This window comes from Mustela lutreola, chromosome 3 (assembly GCF_030435805.1).
Source record: "Mustela lutreola isolate mMusLut2 chromosome 3, mMusLut2.pri, whole genome shotgun sequence".
NCBI classification, from domain to species: Eukaryota; Metazoa; Chordata; class Mammalia; order Carnivora; family Mustelidae; genus Mustela; species Mustela lutreola.
Window position 1 is genome coordinate 137,766,721 of NC_081292.1, and position 6,693 is coordinate 137,773,413.

General features: G+C 35.6%; 1 long non-coding RNA gene across 1 annotated transcript; it reads right to left on the minus strand.

The window, feature by feature from the left end:
- Positions 1-2,114: 2,114 nt before the first annotated feature.
- LOC131827043 (uncharacterized) lies at positions 2,115-6,423 on the minus strand. The gene is made up of 2 exons (XR_009351863.1): positions 4,036-6,423; positions 2,115-3,814 (listed from the first exon to the last, which is right to left on the minus strand). It is a non-coding gene; the product is annotated as an uncharacterized LOC131827043 (long non-coding RNA).
- Between the last annotated feature and the right edge of the window lie 270 nt (positions 6,424-6,693).

Below are 6,693 nucleotides of genomic sequence, written 5' to 3' on the forward strand. Positions count from 1 at the left end.
TCTAGGTATTTTCTTCTATCATTTTGACTTAGTTCTTTCAATTTCTTCATGGCTCTTCTTTTACCAACTTCTAAATCTTAGCGTTCTCTAAGCTTTCATCCAGGGCCCAGATGCTTCTCTTTCCTAGGTAATACCTCCAGTCCAAACTTCTCTGAGCTATAGACCTTGTTTTCCAAGTTCTTTTTTTTTTTTTTTTTTTAAGATTTTATTTATTTATTTGACAGAGAGAGAGATCACAAATAGGCAGAGAGACAGACAGAGAGAGAGATGAAGAGAAGCAGGCTCCCTGCTGAGCAGAGAGCCCTATGCGGGACTCGATCCCAGGCCCCTGGGATCATGACCTGAGCCGAAGGCAGAGGCTTAACCCACTGAGCCACCCAGGCGCCCCTGTTTTCCAAGTTCTGACGTAACATTTTCATTTAATATTTCCAGGAATTTCAAACTTAACCCAATGATTTTTGTCCTACCACACCCTAGGGTTTCCTATCTCAGCAAATTATACCACATTCCACTTAGTTGCCCAAGCCAGAAATCTCATTCCTCGTATCTAATCAACCATCAAATCCTGTTATTTTTACTGTAAATATGTGTCGAAAATGTCAGTTTGAAGCTGTCATTTCTTTCTTCTTTCACTGGAAATCATACAAAAGCAACAAGGAAGGGAGGAAGGAAGGAAGGGAGGAAAGAAAGAAGGAGGAAGAAAGGAAATAAGAAACTCACAAGCTGTATTTCTCATTATACTAAGGAAACAGCTAAAATCCCAAACCATAAAACAAGTGGAATGGTTACCCCAAAGCAGGGGAGATCATGCAGGGTGCACACTTAGCAAAAGTAGCAAGAGGGTTTATAGTTGTAAATCTTGGAGACAGCAAAGCATGTTTCTTAAATGTGACAGGTACCCCTTTTTTTCAAAATTGAAATCCCTTGTTTATAACACTAGGGACAAGGTCCACATGCTAGCCCTGAGAGTACCCTGTATGTGGGTTGGTTCTGAGAAGCAGGGGAAGCGGATCTAAATTAGGAAGGATAGAGACAAGCAACATTTACAGGAAGCAGAGCAGGATTAAAAAAAATGCATCATGAAAATTCACTCCCTATCACCATTGGCTGAGGAGAAGTAAAGACTAACAAAATTACACAAAATCAAGGTTATAAAAACAATTTCAGCTGGCCTGTGACTGGTCCTGGTCCTTCTTGCAAGTATTAATAGTAGCACAGGAAAAACTTAGCTGCTTCAGAGACAAGTAATCAAAATGCAATACGCACGGTATCTTTACAAAGTTGCTACACAAAGAAAAGAATAAACAGAGGGTTCATAAATCACACTTGCCAGAAAAATGCTTCCATAGAGTAAATGAAAATTATGATCAAACATTTTACCATGTATCTTAAGAATGGAATGAATGAATCTCCTCTATAAGGAAAAGCCATAAAGCAGAGATACAAGAACTCATGGGGCAGATATTAACACAACAGGAAACGAGATGATAGAGCACATAGAAGAGTAGAAGAAAAAAAATGTAACCATCAGGAGAATGAGGTCAAAATGGGAAAAAATACATGGGCAAATAGGTCCTGCTGAAAGCACAGGAAAGGACATAATTGCATGGAAATGAGGAAGTAAACAAAATGAAATGGAAATTTAAAAAATTTCTAAAGGATTAGAAAACAATGATAGATATAAAAAGCAACAAAAGAGAGCCAGCCGAATAACTGAAGTGTCAGAAAAACAAAGATAAAGAAATACTACTTTACAGACATAGCTATAGTAACTTTTCCTAAAATAAAGGAATATTTGAACCTACATCATGAAAGGACTCAAGATATCCAAGGAGAAACTCCCCCAGAACAGACATAGCCTATTAAAGTTGCTGAATTTCAAAGAAAAGGAAAATATAAAGCTAGGTTTAGACATCTATGTAGCCATATTCAATGCTAAAAGATCTTCAAAGGAAATCAGCATCCAAAGATGCTATCTGATTGTTGCTCAAGTGTAAAAGCACAATGTTTTGAGCATGTATATCATTCCCTTGAGTATTACCTAACGATTCTATCAGATGACGAGCACAGGTGAAACAAAAGATGACCTAAGAAACTGCTACAGAGGACTGTCAGGGAGCAATGAATATATTTATCTGAGAGTAAAACAGTATGTGGATTAAGGTAATAGGACAAAATATAAATCTTATATGCCTGACAATGCAAAAATGAAAAACTAACAAGAGTCACAAGGTGGAAAGAAAAAGTAAATTGCATATAAATGTGCTGATTTCCTTACCTTTAATAGCTCAAAGTCAATGGATAAATACAATATAAAATTGTGTAGTAGAGAAGAAGTAGGGGTGGAAGAGAAAATATTCATTTAACCAATGCTTATGGTAGTAAAATAGTAGATATATCTACAAACAAAGGATTGGGGCATCATGTAGAGTTGTATTGTAAAGATATTAACTAGAATGATACAAGTCTTCCTATTTAGCAGAAGAAATACACAAGGAAAAAATCACAAGAAACTGACTACTAGTGACTTTTTAAAATATGAAAAGCAATTAAAAAATAACATTAAAAAACTAGACCGGGGTGCCTGGCTGGCTTAGTCAGTAAAGCACGTGACTCTCAATCTCAGGATTGTAAATTTGAGCCCCACGTTGTAGAGATTATTGAAAAATAAAAAATAAAAATAAAAAATTGAGACCAAATATAGCTGTTAAATCATTGTATATAAATGGGCTAAACTCATTAAAAGAAAAGTACATTTTGATTGTATCATAGAGCAAATTCAGCACTGACTCTAAGGGATCTACCTAAAACAAAGTAGTAAGGATAAAAATAAAAGGATGGGGCCAAGTAAATCATGCAAATGCAAACAAAAAGAAACAGAAATGGTGATCTTATACTAGAAAAGGCTGGATTCAGGCCAAAAACTATCAAATGAAAAAAATAGAGCCCTTTATGACATTCCAGGGTATAGTTCATAGGAGAAAATGAATAATTTATATATGCTATCAAATAAAATAGCATTAACATTTATAAAGCAAAAATAGAAGGTGATGCAATAAGAAATGGAAACACATTAGTGGTGGAAAATTCATCACTTCAGTTCACAACAGATCAAGAAGACAAAAAACGAGTAAGATTATAGGACACTTAAATAATATCATGAGATAATCCTTATTATTAAAGCAAAATATATCCTCAAGTGCCCATAGGAAATTAATAAAAATTGACTGTATTAATCCATAAAGAAAAACTCAATAAATTGCAGAAAGGAAAAAGTTGGATAACACTGATCACAATGCAGTAAGAGTAAAAATTAATAGCAAAACCAGATTATGCTAACTTCTACCACTACTATTATCTAGAAATTTGAAAATAAGGATCTCTCTTAACTCTTGGGTACTAATGAAATCAAATGAAATTTGGATGCTGTATGGGAAATAACAATTATGAAAAGCTAAATCAGAACCAATGAAACACAAGTAAGGCAGTACACAAAGGTAACTTTATAGTTGTAAAATACTTCCGTTAACAAAAAAGAAACAATAAAAATATATCAATTAAAAAGTTAAAAAATTAAATACAAATTAATCTTAAGGAAAGAGAAGGATTGACAGAGATAAGTCAAAATTAATAATTTTGAAAATGTAATGATAGTAAAACTAATACACATATGCAAAAGCTATTTTTAATAAAAACATAGTAACAATATCATACAAACTGTTAATTAATCTTAATAACAGAGAAAGCATAAATACAAAGAATAAGACAGGAAAAGAATCGACTCATGCAGAAGGAATCAAGAGTCAGAGGGCACCTGGGTGGCTCAGTGGGTTAAGCTGCTGCCTTCAGCTCAGGTCATGATCTCAGGGTCCTGGGATCGAGTCCCGCATCGGGCTCTCTGCTCAGCAGGGAGCCTGCTTCCCCCTCTCACTCTGCCTGCCTCTCTGCCTACTTGTGATCTCTCTCTGTCAAATAAATAAATAAAATCTTTAAAAAAAAAAATTAAAAAAAAAAAAAAAAAGAGTCAGAGACAACTTTATAATGTATGAAAAGAAAGTTGAAGACAGGGATGCATAGATGAATGGACATTTGCAAAGAGTTTATAATCCTTATTTTAACAATAAGGACTATCTTATTTATGATATTATTTAGGTGTACTATAGCCAGGTAAATATAATTTACCAAAACTAACTGTGCAAGAGACAGGAAATTTGAATAGAACAATTCCCTACAGAAATAATAACACAGTGAAATAACACAGCAAAAAATGTAGTCCTCTTTTCCCTCCTCTTGATAAAAAAAATCAGGCCCACAGGTTTCATAGAAAATTCAGAGGAAACAGATAGCTCTAATGCTATCTAAAATGTTTCAGAGCATTAAAGCAAGGAAATCCCTTAAATAAATTTAGTGAATGCAAGATTGCATTAAAAAAGACACACGGACCAATCTCAATTATGACTGACTGTAAAATTCCTTTAAAAAATTGTTAAGTAGAATTCAGTAGTGCAATAAGATTATAATATACCAGACATAGTAAGGTTTATTTTAAAAATGCAAAGATAATATTAGAAAATCTAAAAGAGTAATTCATTACATTAATAAATGCAAGGAAAAAATAATAAAATAACTTATATATACGCCATTAAGGCATTAGCGGTTTAAGAAAATAAGCTTCCAGGGGTGCCTGGGTGGCTCAGTGGGTTAAAGCCTCTGCCTTTGGTTCAGGTCATGATCCCAGGGTCCTAGGATCGAGCCCCACGTTGAATTCTCTGGTTAGCAGGGAGCCTGCTCCCTCTTCTCTCTCTCTCTCTCTCTCTCTGCCTGCCTCTCTGCCTACTTGTGATATCTCTGCCTGTCAAAAAAATAAATAAGGGACGCCTGGGTGGCTCAGTTGGTTAAGCGCTGCCTTCGGCTCAGGTCATGATCCCAGTATCCTGGGATCGAGTCCCACATCAGGCTCCTTGCTCGGCAGGGAGCCTGCTTCTCCCTCTGCCTCTGCCTGCCTCTCTGTCTGCCTGTGCTCACTCGCTCTCTCTCCCTCTATCCCTGACAAATAAATAAAATCTCAAAAAAAAAAAAAATTAAAATAAATAAATAAATAAATAAATCTTTAAAAAAAAAGAAAAGAGGGACGCCTGGGTAGCTCAGTGGGTTAAGCCACTGCCTTCGGCTCAGGTCATGATCTCAGGGTCCTGGGATCGAGTCCCGCATCGGGCTCTCTGCTCAGCAGGGGGCCCGCTTCTCTCTCTCTCTCTCTCTCTCTCTCTCTCTGCCTGCCTCTCCATCTACTTGTGATCTCTCTCTGTCAAATAAATAAATAAAATCTTAAAAAAAAAAAAAGAAAAGAAACTTCCTAATAAAATAAGACTGTTATTTCCTTAATGTGATAAGATGTAATTGCCTAAACCCTAAATCTAGCATTTTGCTGGATAGGTAAATACTACAAACTTCCTCACTATAGTCAGGAAAAACATAAGGATGGTATAGAGGTTAATACTGATCATTATTTAACTTTTTTTTTTAGAGGTACTAGCTAATGCAGTTAGAAAAAAAACAAGAGATATGGGACACCTAGCTGGCTCTGTCGGTTAAGCGTCTGCCTTCAGCTCAGGTCATGATCCCAGGGTCTTGGGATCAAATCCCCCATCGGGCTCCCTGCTCAGCAAGAAGCCTGCTTCTCTCCCTCTCTCTGCTGCTCCCCCTGCTTGTTCTCTCTCTCTCTGTCAAATAAATAAATAAGATCTTTTAAAAAAAAGATAAAATGTACAATCTCATAATTTATAGATGATATTATTGTATACTCGGAAAACCTGAGAAAATCTTATAAACAGTAAAGAAATACAATAAAATAAGTTCTCAGCTACAAAATTAGTATACAGCAATAAACATATATATCACTCTCCCTAAACTGGTCAGCATGGCAAACGGATGGGGTTACACTGACTGTCATCACAGTAAGGCCACACCTGCAGGCACGGATGAGGTAAATCCCGCTCAAAGAGTATCGGCTAGTTTCCCCCATAGAAGATCTAGGTGCTCTCTGAAGACAGAAAGAGCAGTGGATGCTGGGTAGGCAATAAGCAAATGTCCACTCAGCCAGAGAAAGATTAGATATTTTCGCTCTTGACATTAGTAACCTCAGTTAATCTTGTCTCATAAGACGGAACAATAACCAATAGTATAGTGGATACTAAACAAAAATACTTAAAGAGAAGCTAGCAAGGATAGTACCAGTGCTGGGTTTTGTTTTTTCCTTCCTCCAGCAATATGTAAAATGAAACAATGATTCTCAAATCCCAATAAATCATAAAATGCCGTTATTCCTTTCATCTTCCTTCCTCCTCTCTCCTGTTCTTTTTTCTCTTTTTTTTGGCACAAAAAATTATCCAGAAGAGTTCTTGAAGGGGACATTAATTCATCTGGGCATATGGGCAAATATATATTAACGACTTCTGCTACACAGTTACATAAAGAATGCTGAATATTTACTGCTTTGAGGTCAGTAACTATATATATATATATATATATATATATATATATATATATATATGGTTTATTGTAGATTATTGGAACCCAAATGCCCTACTCATTAACAGGAGGCTCATATATTTTAATTACTCTCATTCTCCTTGGATGGTTTAAAATAGTATATATATATATATTTTAAGATTTTATTTATTTGTTTGATAGAGA